General features: G+C 30.6%; 1 pseudogene; it reads left to right on the forward strand.

Moving 5' to 3' along the window:
• The first annotated feature begins 8,520 nt into the window (after window positions 1-8,520).
• On the forward strand, window positions 8,521-14,733 carry LOC133681688 (vesicle-associated protein 2-1-like; annotated as a pseudogene).
• Window positions 14,734-15,765: the final 1,032 nt, after the last annotated feature.

A 15,765-nucleotide genomic window follows, 5' to 3' on the forward strand; every position in this document is an offset into this window, starting at 1 on the left:
TATACGCACATCAACATTAGCTGCTGCTGCTGTTTTTTTTTTTTTTTAAGCGTTGAAAGAGAGTGATAATATAAGATGCTATATGCTATTAGGATTGTGGGTAAACTCTTTATGTGGGATCAACCTCCAGTGTTCCTCGTTATTGTCCGCTATTCTTTAGAGAGATTGCTGTAATCCAGCCGTTTGGATTGTTCCTTTTAGGCTGACTAGGTGCTACTTTCAATTTTTATCCTTTATTTTATTTGTTTGATTATAGAAGGTCACCTTGGAGGTTGAAAGAATTTTGATCCTTCTAATTGATTGATATCTATTTTATCATCCATAAAGCCGATTGGTCTTTGGTTTTTACTACCTTATGGACGAAATATTATTGGCGATAAGAACATGTTTTTTATGGTACTGAAATATCTATGATCAATTAAATGCTTAGACATGACACCTCCGAATAGACATAACAAAAATTTATTCCACAACGGTATGTTACTTATCTGATGCATAAACAAGTATTTGTTCGATGATTCGAGTTTTCCTTTCCCAAATGAGGATCGACTAAAGAATTAAAAGGTTAAACTAGAGGCATCAAGCAAAAGAAGTGATGAAAGAAGCTTGAGTGAGAGGTTCAGACAAAGCATTGTGGAGCTGCTGCACCTGGTGAAGTAGTTTGCATGAGCTCTTTGAAACTGTCCTGCTAATGGTGGTGCTTATCCTAACACCCATCTGATCATGCCTGTTATAGCTGTATGGTTTTGAAGAATAGGTTTACTTGATCTCAAAACTTTCGTACCAAAAGCAAGGTTAGGTGTCTCTAGATAGATTATATCCCCACTTGAAGAGAAAAAACAGGGTACTGGTTTAAGCATATTGTCTCAAAACTGTGTTTTTTCATCCTTTTTCGTTATAACCATAAGTTTTTTCTTTTCATTCCAGTCCTTTCACATTTATTGTTTTTGAGAATTGACTTTTAGTTTGCTTTAGTTAGCTTATTATCAGGTTTTCGTTGAGTCGGAAAACATCTTGAGTTGAGTTGATGTTTAATTTGTAAAAACTATTTCAGATTTTTCGTTTAACAAATAATTGGAAATAAAAGGGCTAGAATTGAGCGTGAGTCAAGGAAAAAATCATTTTTTTTGTAATAAAAAGGAAACCAAATGCAAGATGCAAAAGTCGAGAAAAAGAAACGAGATAAAGAACAGAGAAAAAAAGGAGAAGAGAGGAGAAATTAGTTGTCGGAGGAGATACACCGGAGGTGTGCCGCTTACACACACCACCTTCCAAGAAAGCTTAGACCACAGTGATTCCAATAACATGAAGTAAGGTGATTTTCTAAGGTTGGAGGAGCTTTTACGCACCACCACAATGCAGTGGCTCCTCTAATGTGTGGGTGTGTGTGGTGCACGGGCTAGATCCTTCTCTCCTTTTCTTCAATTTAATCTATAATTATTTATTAACTTTTCAGTCGAGTCTCGATTTTGATTCTTTATATACCAAATTCTTTTCTTTCAATTTAATTCTTATTTTTCTAATAATTTTTCAATTTAATTTTAGATTTTATTTAACACAGTCCAATAAAAACCATGTCATTAGAGAGAGAAATAATGACATAAAAATGGAAAGAAAGGGACCATTAAAAATGGAACACCATGTATATCAAAATAACAACCATTGTCTCGTTAACATCGTCGTTGTCACCATTAACACTTGTAATCAATGAAATTATTCAAGCCTCGTAATCATTATTACAACTATTTAACTGTTGTCCCCAAGACTTTTATCATTGCTAACACCAGTTTTTTTACCAATATAATTATTATTAGAACAACATTCGCTAAAATTGCATTTGTCATCATCATTAATAACATATCTCACCTTAAAGCATTTATTTTTACATTTTTACTAATGAAAGGCGTGAATGAAATATTATAAGGTTGTAAATAAACATCTAATCCGATTCATATGTTATAATAAAATTTTCAACAATTTAAAAGAATTGGAGATTGGTTGAACTAGTACTTGATACATTTTCGTTGTTTTTTTCATGTAATATTATATCTTAATCTAAAGCTTACAATATGATATTTAATTTGGCTTAAACAAAGATAATTATCATAATTATCAGCATATATATTTTGAGAAATAAGGTTTTGGTTGAAAAATAAATACACTAATTTCTTCAAAAATTAAAATTAAATACAATATCTTTATATTTAGATATAAAAACTAGACTTAGTGTTCACGCTTTGCTGAGGGGTGAAACTATTTTTTTTACGGTAAGTCGGGTTGACCCTTCTAACTAGTGACCTGAACCTTACATCAAGTTGACTCCCAAGTCGGATTTTAAAATCATAATAATAACTATTTTTATTCATATACTGACTCAAGTCAACTCGTGCTGAACCTCTCAACCCAAGACCCGGGACTTACCCCTATCGACCTCTAAGTTAGGTTTTAGAATTATGATAATAACAACTTTTATTATTACATTGACTCGAGTCAACCTAGATTGACCATCCTCTATGACTCGGGCTTTCTCCCAGGCTAACCCCCAAATCATGTTTTAAAACTTTAATAATAATTACTTTTTATTTTATGCTGACTCGGATCAACCCTTAAGTCAGATTTTAAAACTATGATAATAATTATTCTTATCTTTACATTGACCCGAGTCAATGCTCAACCCCACTCGTGACCCGGGACATGCCTCAAGTTGACTCCCGAATCATGTTTAAAATTATAATAATAATCATTTTTATTCTTACGTTAACTTGGGTCAACCTGACTCGTGATCCAGGTTTTGCCCTGGATCGGTCCTCGAGTTAGGTTTTAAAAATATGATAATAACTATATTTATCATTATATGTCTTAGTTGAACAATTTTGAAATTAAGAGTTTTTTACGATGATACTTTAAAAATAAAAATAATAAATATTTTCTCTGAATACTTGTTTTTTTTGCACCTATTACTTTAAAAATATAAAAATTCACTCTAAAATTATTTCAGTAACAGTTTATTTTTATCTCTTCAAGCAAAAATATTTTCATCTCTATTATATTTATTCTTTCTATCTCAGGATTGTAACCGAATGCGTTGAAGGTTCAAAGTCTTTCCAATGGTTGCTATAATCATAAATAGGGAAACAAATATGCCACGAGATTTGAAATCTCAATTTTATGAATGGGCGATGAAAAAATCACTTACCATAATATGAACTCACTATTGACAACTAAATAGCTTTTGATATTGTAATTTTGTTCCCATTTTAAACCTCAAATCTGCAATGGAAGATAATTTTGAGCATAAAAAAAAAGTGATTCGGTTTGGTTTTTTTAAAAAAGAAATAACTAAACTTAAATTTTTTATTTTTTAAATTAAAAATCGAAACCAAACCAAAAAATTGAAATAATTTTTTGATTTTTTTCTCACAATTAATAAAAACTCTTGAATTTGATAATATGATGGATATTAAAAGATATTTGGGAGTATGGTAGAAGTTATTTTTCAAAATGTTTTTCACTTTAAAATATATTAAAATATTTTTTTATTTTTAATACTAGCTTATCAAAATGATTAAAAAATACTAAATAAAATTAATTTTAAATAAAAAGATTTAAATTTAAATAAAAAACAAGTTGGATCGTAACCCTAAACAGGATTTTAATATTGGATTGCAAACCTGAGCTACAAAATTGAACGTGAGAATTTGAACACAACCTGCAAAACAAACCCCTTCCAAATCTATGAGAATCTGCAGTCTGCAATGCCTAAATTAGTCCAAAAGAATTGATACCGTTAAATTGCATAAAGAGGATAATTCAGATAATATTTCTTTGGAAATGAGTGTTCAAGTTGATTGCAGCTACGAGGTGAAAATCATGTCATTTAATGAGAAGTTTTAGAGTAGTAGATAATTTATTGCAGCTACTGAGGTGAAAATCATGCCTTTTTTTTAATTTAATGTGAATATTTGAACTAATTTGCGTGCATTTTAATTATTTTTTTATTAACTCAAAAAATAGGATGGCTAAAAGAAAGGTAATTTTATATGTTTCAATGTTTTCTCTGGTTGTAGGCTAGAAAAATAAGCTGTTATTTACGCATACAGACCACAGTACACACAAATAATGGAAGGCTAAAAAAATAGGTCCCCAATTAATAATTACTAACTATTTGACTGGCCATTTGCTACTAGTCTAATAATTTTTTTCAGCAAAAAATTATAAATATATAGTTTTTTTTAACATGTTTTTAAATATAAAAAAATTCTCATTCATAAATTAAAAAGCTTATAAAATAAATTGAGAATTATTCATGCTTATAAAAATAAAAAAATACAATCTTTAGCGATAATTAAAAACTAAACTAAAAAATAAAGAGATGGATATAGATTAAGAAATTTGATCTCACAAAATGAGTCATAACCTAGTTATGTTTAATAATTTTGTTTTTTTAATAAATTTTTTATTTAATCAAATAATTATATGTGCCAATAAAACATAAAAAAACAAAGTTGTTAACGACAACTAAATATTCAATTGGAAAAATCAAGAGATAGATGTAAGTTAAAATATAAAGTGTGTGTTTGGAAGTATAATAATTGTTGCTTTTTAAAAGTGTTTTTTATTTAAATATACATCAAAATGATCTGAAAACATAAAAAAAAATTAAGACAAAAAAAAATTCAAAATTTTGTGGAACGCGGTTTGCACCGCGTTCCAAAATAGGATTTTAATATTGCAACGTGGGTCATGTACTCAAATGTGTTCATTCAAATAATTTTCTATTCAATCAAACAATGATAGAAAAGAAACACGCATGAAAGAAATTGAATAAAACCAAATAAACAAATATTATGTAAGGTTGCACATATTCTAAAAATATTTTATAATTTTATGTGAAAATCAAATAAAAACTAAATGATATGTGTTCATTCAAATAATTTTCTATTCAATCAAACAATGATAGAAAAGAAACACGCATGAAAGAAATTGAATAAAACCAAATAAACAAATATTATGTAAGGTTGCACATATTCTAAAAATATTTTATAATTTTATGTGAAAATCAAATAAAAACTAAATGATATTTAACCAAAGATTAAATTGGAAAGCAAACTAAGTAAACATTAAATCATGTTCTATTAAAAAACATCATAGAAAAATGTTAAGAATCTATTAAAATTGAAAAAGAAAATAACTAAATGATGAGATTCCAAGGGAAAAATTAAAAAAACAAATGGCAAAAAAAAAGACTCCGACATTCAGGCTTAGGCTGGGTTGCCCAACGTTTCTAGGCTTTTAAAAAAACTCAAGCATGTGGCCTTTCAATATAGCTCTGCTCTTTATAAAAAAAAAATTAAAAAATATACAGATGACGCGTTGTTTTTTGTGGTAGATAACGCATCGCCTGGTCACTAGAAAATCAAACCACGAGTTTTTTTTGACTAAAAAACTTGATTTTTAACCCTTTTGACCTAAAACACCTAGAAAATACCCTACATGTCTTGTTAAACATATTCATGATCTCAAATAAACCCAAAATAGGCCAAAAAAACCAAAATTGACCCGAAATCATGAAATTTTCCAAACTCGTATCTACAATAACTGGCAAGGTGAAGGGCAAAGAACACCTAGGATAAACTCTCCTCGTTGAATGGAATTTGTTGACATCAAAATCGATATTTTTCATGGCCGATATTGTTGTCAATTGAGATTTTCTCTCTACTATTAGAATCCAACCACTTTCTCTCTCATCTCTCAAACTAACTAAAAAAACAAGGAAAATAAAGTCTTGAACTAAAATTAAATTTCCAAAAATATAGGGGTCGAAAGTTTATAATTTTAAAAGTTGGAGGATAAAGTGAATGTTTTGATCCCATTTTAAAATGAGTTATGCTTTTCACATTCTAGTTGATATTGTAAGTTGTCGGAGTAAAAATGATAATTACGATTAGTTAAGCCACCATTAAACTTATATATCATGGTGGGATGGATGAACAAACGAGATATTTATCAGATGCAACATATAATTATAGTGGAGGAGAATATGATTTGATATACGAGTATAATTTATCGGGTCATCAAACCAAACCTCGAGTAGGTTTCCCTACCGAAAGACTTACAATATGAGTAATATACACAATGAATTCAAAATACCATAAGTAATCATAACATTTTGGAATATATATAATGAATATTATATTGGCTTATTAATATGGGAGGGTCAAGAGGTTGTCTTTATACTTTATAATCTTGATGAAAATAACATATGATACATTTATGTCTTGTTGATTCACTATTTGCTAACTATACTTGTGAACTTTGAAGAGATGTTAACTCTTGATAGTGTCATGGTCGAGGATAAGATCATTCAATTAGGAGACAGTCATACTCATCTAGTAGATGACATAGATATAGATAAATCGACTTGCTTATATGCTATCAATGTATTATGTTATGTTGCTTTATTAATTATGAGTTTTATATTGTGTTATTTTGTTAATTATGAATTTGCAATTAATTTTAGTGTTTTTAATATATTTGTAATATTTGTTTTGTATTATTTAGGGTTGGTTGAGTTTAAGATTCATTATATATATATATATATATATATATATATATATATATATAATACTAGAATATTTGGAGTACTAAAATTAGAAATCAAAATCTTAAAGGTCACCATATATATGAAGATAACATGATTGTTTGTTGAGTTTAGTTTTAATTTGAATATTGTTAAGTTCTTGGTTTTATAGGTCTTGTGAACCAAATAATTGTAAGATTAACAAACCAAATAACCATTAAACATGTGTTATGAACTAAAAAAATCATAGTTGTTCTACAATTTATCCTAAATTCAAATGGATTTTTGGTTATAAAATGCTTGGTAGAAAATTAATTACAAGAAATGAAAACTGGACAAAAATTGTAGTTTTATGCGTTTCACTAAAAATTCTAATTTTTTTTAATTAAAAGCTACTTTAAAATTACACAAACTATAAAAAAAGAAACATTGCAAAAAATATAGCTTTTATGCCATGTTTAATTTTATAAGAAAAAAGCCTAATCTAAACAGTGTGGAGTTAATAGTATCTAATTTCACATGAAGAACTAATTTAACAATTTAGCCTTAAAGTTTTGGGGTTAGTGTTTGATGTTTAGTGTTCCGATTATGTTAGGATTAGTTAATGTTAGATTTTTTTTTTGTTAGGGCTTAGGGTTATATGTTTGGATTAAGATTATTTTTTGTTGTTAAGATATGAGGTTAGTGATTAATTAGGATTAGGGTTTGGTATTTAGTTTATTGTTTATGCTTCATGTTTAAATTAGGGTTAGTGTTTAATGATTAGATTAATATTAGTTTTTAATATTTAAGTAACTTGGATGTTAAGAATGGTTTTAGGATTTGAGTTTAAAGTTTGGATTATGGTTAATGCATATTTAGGGTCTGGATTCGAGTTAAGTTATTTTTTTTATTATTTATAGGCTAGTGGTTATTAAGGTTTAGGCATTATTCAGGGTTAGGAATTAGATAGAGTTTGACAAATAATTTAAATATTGTTTAGGATATAATATTTAGAGGTAAGTTATAGTTTGGTAGATATTGTGGTTTAAAAATGCATGTGTCAAATGCCATGTTTGGTAATTGAAACATTTACTAAACATTATATTTTTCAATCATGATTTTTTTATATGTTATGTTTTGGAACCATGACGAGTATAACCTATGATGTTTCGCTAGCATTTTGTGCACTTATGTTATTTTACTAAATTTAAAAGTTTTTTATATTAATAAACAAAATTAGTCTATTAAAATGACTCACCACATGAAAATAAAATAAAATAAAATAAAATAAATTATTTAATTCAAGTTTAAACCACAAAAGTAATAAATAAATAAATAATTAAAAAGTTTTTAGAAGTGGTACGTCATAGCACATAGATACCCGATTCCTGTGTGGGGAACGGGGATATCCCAAAAAAAAAAAAAACTTTTGAACATAACCTCCCTCGGTTATTTATTATATATACGTGTCAGTTCCATCACACCCTCTCTGTCTCTCTCTCTCTCTGTCTCACTGATATTGAAGAAGAAAGAAAGCTCTGCCATTCTGATTCCAGGCTGCACGAAAACCCCAAGCTACCATCCCTCTCTGTCTAATTCTCACTCCTTTTTAACAGAGAGATTCTTTGCTTCTCTCTCTAAACCGAGCGCATAAGTAAGAACAGACCACCTGAACCGATAAAAAAGCCGAAATTGGTGCCTGAAAGTTCGATCCATTCATTCACTCGCTGCTTTTAACTAATCCTTCACACTCGTTTAACCACACACATGTTAGTTTTCTTTACTATTAATGTCACTCCCTCTCTCGCTCTCTTTAATCTATCACAACTTTTTTACCTCAATTTCTTCGATTGATTTGGGCGTTTTAATTTTTTTTATAGGTTATGTTTGTGTTCATTTGATTGTTTTGATTTGGATTTTTTTAGTGGAAGATTTGGAGATATTGGTTGGGGGGGGATATGGCAACCGGTGGTGATAAACCGTTTATCTCTGTACATCCAGATGACCTCAAGCTCATTGGTAAGCTTCTCTCCCTATATAAAATCTGCATGACGTATATTTATTTTCTGTTTTTATTTTTCTTTCGTTAATTTAACTTTCTTCGTTGCATCTTTCTTTCTTCCTTTTGTAAATAACGATTTTAATTTATTGATTTATGTGCTATATTTGGTATTTAATTTCTTGCATCAGGTTCTCATTTATGGCAAGGAGAATAAAATTCGGTACGCTTAATTCTACTAATCCATGCATTAATTGGGAGAATTAGAGCAGATTTAAGGTTGCGTGCTTTGCATAGCATCTCAACTAGACAGTGAATCGTTATTTAATTTACTTTGATAATCCATTAGGCTGCTCTTGATCTGGAACTAATTGGGATTATCTATTTAATAATGTCCTTGTTCTTAAAATGGAATACGAGTTTTCTGGCAGTCCAAGGTATTACCTAACCCTTCCATGAAAGTTATGAAGACATTAAAAACTCCCTTTTGCAAATCACAGTTTTTGGTTTTAGGTACATATCAATCACATTTATTCTTTATAAATCCATTTATAAAGAAAAGTAACAAGTTTATGTTTTGACACCTCTGTGTCAAGTGGTTGCTCTCAGGTCTCAAACCTGCGTGCAAAATTAAGATTTCTAGCCTAATATTTGACTACTGTACCAAGCGCCATTCTCAACTTCTAACATGTTATCAAATGTTTTTTAAGTCATCTGCATCAATGAGATAGATGCCTAGTATTCAAGTGATTTCTCTCACAACACAGTAAAGATGATTAGTTGTTCAAAGAGGGAGGATGGGGATTTAAAGAAGATCAAAATGACAGAGTGCAATTTAATTAAAACCAAGCTGGATCTGATCCACTTTTCTTGATACTTAAAAGCTTTGCAGGCATAGAAACTTCAACTATTAGAACCCAAATTGATTGGCTGAAGTAAGGAGATGTGCTTGGTCAAAAATAAAAGAATATCAAAAGACAGAAATTAAATTATTTTGCAAACAGATCCATGGCAAATATCTGCTGGCATCAAGTATGGATAATTGATGCAAATCTTAATGCTAATCTTGAATATTATATAAGTTGTATTCTTGAAAATGTTGATACCTTCTAAAAGTGTTGATATTCATGTGTGTTATAAAACTTTCAGATTCGATTTTGTCAATAGAGTTCATTTGGACTTATGATTGTGTTATATATGTAATCAGTTGAGCTGGAAAAGCAAAGCTTTTGCGATCTCAAAGTTGCGAACAACACAGAGCACCATGTTGCTTTTAAGGTACTCTCTCAACTACTGTATTAAGACCGTATTGATGTGCATTGGTGGCCTTTGATGGATTCATTTTTGTAATACTTCACTTTTTGCCAGGTTAAAACCACTTCACCTAAGAAGTACTTTGTGAGGCCCAACACTGGTGTCATACAGCCTTAGGACTCTTTTGTTATTAAAGGTGCCACTTGTTACCCAGTCACTATCTTTTTGTAGGACTTTCTTGTCCTTTTAAACTAGGAATTATTTATTCAAATGTGAATTTATGTTTGATGTCCACTAAAGGTTACAATTCTCACATCAGAGTTGTGGGTAGAGTGGTAACCTGCCATTTGTGAGATGTTTATTAGGTGATCATTTAATAGCTTGGGATTGTTTTTTCCTTGATCACCTATTAAAATGAAAGAAGAACCAAGCATCATAATTTTATCCTTGACCAGCATATATGGAATTTGTTTGTGTGCCATGTGCCAGCCAACACATAATTGTTGTAAAGTTCTTAATTGGTTAGAATATATTTGATGTTTACAAACTACTGGATTTTCAGTTACTCTTCAGGCTCAGCGAGAATATCCTCTAGATATGCAATGTAAGGATAAGTTTCTCTTACAGAGTACCATTGTGCCTCCACCTGCTAATGTTGATGAGCTCCCACCAGATACTGTAAGGGTGTTAACTTGAAGAAGAAAAGTTATTCATGTTTCATTAGCTTGACTTTGCAAAATGATATTATATTTGAACAATGATTGATTTTATTGCCAGTTTAATAAGGATAGTGATGGCAAGGTGATACAGGAGATGAAGCTTAGAGTTGTATACATGCCCACCTCTACAACTCAAGGAAACTTGGAAGATGAAGTGTTGTTGAAGGGCTCCGAAAAAAGTCCTGATGCTAACTCTGTGAGTTTTATTGTATTTGGGGTGTGCTAATTTTAGCTAACAGCATGGACTTATGTGTACTTGAAGACAATTAGTATTCTCTGGAAATCAGTTTAGTGACTTCATTCAAAATAGTTGGTGCGAGGTTCTTAATTAAAGGAGAATACAAGGCATGAAATCAGGAACCAAATCAAATTATCTATCCTAATTAGGATGACACCTAATTTATAGGAGTTGATTAATACCAAATATATTTTCTAATTTATAGACAACCTAATATAGAATCTTTTATTTTACAACACTCCTCTTGAAGATATCTTCCATTGCCAGCTTGTCGATCAAGTAGTCAAATTGTTTCTTGTAAAGTCCCTTTGTAAGTACATCAGCAACTTGCTCAGTGGTTGATATATATGGCATGCAGATCATTCTTTGATTAAGTGTTTATCAACTTGCACGCTCTTTGTTCTATTGTAAGGAACTGGATTATGAGCAATTGAGATAGTTGCCTTATTGTCACAGTACACCTTCATGGGCAAGGAGTTAAGAATCTTCAAGTCTTCTAAAAGCATTTTAATCTATGCAACTTCACAAATCCCATGTGCAATTCTCTAAACTCGACCTTTGAGCTACTCCTTGCTACAACATGTTTTTGCCTTGCTAAGTAACTAAATTCCCTCCAACATACGTACAATAACCAAAAATTGATCTTCTATCAGTTATACTTTCAACCCAATCTGCATCAGTGTAGACTTCAACATGTAAATATCCATGTTTCTTAAACAACAAACATTTTCCATGAGTTCCTTTCAAGTACCTCAATTTATTGACTTTATTCAAAATAGGCTGTACAAGGTTCCTATTTAAATGAGAATACAAGGTATGAAATCTGGAACCAAATCAAATCATGTATCCTAATTAGGAGTGGAGTTGATTAATATCAAATCTATTTCTTAATCTATAGACAACCTAATATAGAATCTTATATTTTACAATAACACAATCAAATCATATATCCTAATTAGGAGTGGAGTTGATTAATATCAAATCTATTTCTTAATCTATAGACAACCTAATATAGAATCTTATATTTTACAATAACACAATCAAATCATATATCCTAATTACGAGTGGAGTTGATTAATATCAAATCTATTTCTTAATCATTAGACAACTTAATATAGAATCTTATATTTTACAATAGCACTCATATCTCTGGAGTTTGACTGACTTCATTCAAGTTGGTGTTGCATATTAACAGAATCATTACAAAGGCAACTAAAGGCTCCTTAAAGAAAGTACTAGATGGATAAAAAATGCCACATTGACCTCTATCACAAGGGTTTGATAGTGAAGTGTGCTGATGAGAAAAATTCTTGATCCTAAACTGACAGTTGAACAAAGCTTAGACACAATGCTCTTGAGTAAAAAATGAGAATGGTTATGGATGCTCCAAGAGGTGTTTGAAAATGATGACAGAATAAAACTTGATAGAACATGTTAACCACCTACTATTTGCATTTAAATAATTATCATGACAAAAACAAAAATATGATGATTTTGCAGTTGTGAGTGTCATAGTGAGCATGTTTCCCTTCTCTTCTCGAGAAAGAAGTGGGCTATTTCTTTACAGAATTGTGCTCAATTTCATGTAAGTGAGTTCTGCCAAGACCTCTTCATTAGTTGGGGGCATAATCCGCATGAAATCAGATTTTTTGAGGAACATATCGAGAGAGAATTGGATTTGGTTAGACAATGTATGGTTGGTAAACAAGGATCGGTTTTTTAGCAAGGCGTGGAATATATCGTCAATTATCCAATATGATTCCACAAGATCTAATTTCATTCGAGGAAGTTAACTGTATAAAGTTGCTGCAGTTTTGATTGGTCTCCTTCTAGTATGTGACTGCTGTTATTGCTTTGCACTTGAATATGCTAGAATTGGGCTCCTTCTTGGATTCTCCAAGATTGTGAATAACTGTAATGGATTGTCAGTTTTAACTACTCAAAGGAAACACATCTATATATGCACGTTATGTCATTCAACATGCACTATGCAACTTGATCTTGTTTATAATTGTCACAATCTTGTAAATTTGCTCTGTACCATGCCTTTTTGCAGGAAAAGCATATGAGCATATCCTTGAATTAATTTCTAAACAGGTTTTTTGTTATACACGTACACACATGCATATAAGTTTTTCAAGTGCACTGTTTTATGTTTGAATCAGGCTGTACAGCTCCTGGAGGATGAAAGGGATGCAGCTGTTCGACAAACCCAGCTGCTGCAGCAGGAACTGGTAAGTCACTTTGTGCTTCTGCCTGGTTATTTGATTATTATTTGTTTTCCATTTCTGTTGAATTGAGAATATGGAGCCAGTTTTCCTCTTGCTCAAACCATGAAATTGAGCACAATTCTGTAAAGAAATAGCCCACTTCTTTGTCGAGAAGAGAGGGGAAACATGCTCACCATGACACTCACAACTGCAAAATCATCACATTTTCGTTTTTGTCATGATAATTATTTAAATGCAAATAATAGGTGGTTAACATGTTCTATCAAGTTTTATTCTGTCATCATTTTCAAACACCTCTTGGAGCATCCCCTAAGGGTTAAAAATGTTGGTAAAGAAACAATGGGGGAAGACAGGAACAAGATGGAAAGCAACAAATAGAAAACATGAGGCGTGTTACAAACACTTTCCTTAAATATATTTCCTCTACAAAAAGTTATACTCCAGGATTCAACAGGTTCCTCCTCTAGAACTGAGGGAAGTAGAAACAGCAAGGCAAAGCAAAAGAAAAAGGTCCAGCAACCTAAAATGAATTATATATTCCTCTTTAACAGGTGTTTATATATAGGCCTAGAATCTGTAACATCCATGAAGAAATTAAATAAAGAATTAAAGAGTGTAACCAGCCTTTAAAATATAGTTGTTAGAGAAAATAAAATAGCTATCAGAGAAAATAAGTAGTTGTTGGAAAAAAATATAGTTATGAAAATAAATTGTAGGAGCTTCAAAAACTGTGGTTTCAGTTTAAAGGTTAAAAAATAAATTATTATTGGAGACAAGAGGCTTGGAAAGTATTGGCGTTGCCTCACGTGCAGGGAAGGAAACGGAGGTTTTCCTTTTGCTCAGCCCAACCTTTAAGTGTACGAGCCTATCACTTTTTTAGTTGGTTATAGCTCATATCATAGTTCACTATATAAATACTAGAAAAAAGGTTTTGTGTTTCCAATGTGGGAATGGAAGCCTATTAGATTTAAAAACTTCAACTTAAAAATTTAAAGATGTTGTCTTTTCAATGTGGGATAGAGATCTTTTGAAATAACTTCTTAAATAATATTAAATTATATTATTTACAACAAAAAAATCCTTCAATGGACATTTGCAGGCAATGCTTGATCAAATGTGATAGTGCAATTGAAATGAAGCAGAGCAGGACTTTTTAATTAGATGACTTGTAGGCATGGAATTTGTTTATCAGATGGCTGCTATGAGATCTTGAAAATGTAAAAAAGCTCATTGGATATGTGAACAGTAAAAAACACTGGGAATATTTTAGATGTTTTTTGTTTGAGAACAAATGGATTCGAATGAATTATATCTAATGCTGAGAAACAGCGCTATGATACCAAATTTCCCATATGTTAGAACCCCAACACCCCACCACACGTACGAAAGAGGTTTTTGTTTACTAGCTAATATGTGTTTACTGCCATTTGTAGGATAAACACAGGAAACCTTTACAACAATTTCTCTAAGCTTTTTCTTTCCTACAAGATTTGCTGAGGAGACGAAGATATCGAAAGACTGACCCAGGCTTCTCCCTCATGTTTGCGTTCGTGGTTGGACTTGTTGGAATTTTGGTCGGCTTCCTCTTGAACCTTTCATTGTCATCACCGTCTACAGAATGACCTGACACTACCAAAGACCTTAGGGGAGAATTTTTTTTCTGTCTATTTTACTATATAATCTCAGGGGTTCTGTTGGATGGAAAGGACATCGATCTATTTCCTCCATATATATATATATATTTTTTGTTGGTCAGCTGGGCAAATATATTTTCATTTCATTGATATGTTACTGTTAGTGTGACTTGGTAAATATTCTGTCGTAGTTTATGAAATCTTTCTTCGCATGGTTTTCAAATTTGCATTTCAAATTTACTCTTAATCTTTCTTGAACGCTTTAGCTGGGTGATGTAGCTAGGGGTTGAACAAAAATAGCTTGAGAAAAAACCGCAGATAATTTCTCACAGTAGAGAATATATTTTTTATTAAATCGTTATAATATTGAAATTTATTTAAAAAATAAACTAATTAATTCTATTAGTATAAGATTTCAATAAATAATTATTGAGTTAATATATAATTTATTTAATATTACTATTAATAGGAAAAAAATAAAATTAACATAAAAAGAGTAAAAGCCTGGAAAGTTCTTGCATTAGTTTTCTTGGAGTCCAGAGCAATTCATCTTCGAGCTGAAATTATTCCACTCTTTCTGATTCATGACGTATGTTCCATATATATATATAGTATAAAATAAATATCACCTATAGAATATTCCATAGGTGTTTGAGCTGTAATTTCATCAGAATCAGTAAGTGTCTCGTTAGGAATTTCAAGTCCTTGATGAGTCCACCGGTGATTTATTTTCTGACAGAAAAACTGATAGGATGTTCATGCCAAAAAGCAATTGGTGTCGGCCATTATTTTACTGGTCAATCTGTTGATAAAATATTATTGATGAAGCACCAACAAACTAATCATATGTAATATAAATCATGTATCACCAACAATTGACCAATAGAATCATTGACATTGGTAAATTTTCTGATTTATATCAAAATATTTTATAATTCTTTGTAATTCTCTAAGAAAAATAGGTTTATTTTACTGATATAATCACCAATATAATTTTTATGGTTGTTTGTGATTCTATCATTATTTAAGTAATTATTTTTCTTTTAATGCATGTTTATTTTGATTAAGTATTTTAACATTAAACAACTAAATTAAATTAAATAACACATTTTAAATTATTAATTTTAC

This window comes from Populus nigra, chromosome 1, assembly GCF_951802175.1.
Source record: "Populus nigra chromosome 1, ddPopNigr1.1, whole genome shotgun sequence".
NCBI classification, from domain to species: Eukaryota; Viridiplantae; Streptophyta; class Magnoliopsida; order Malpighiales; family Salicaceae; genus Populus; species Populus nigra.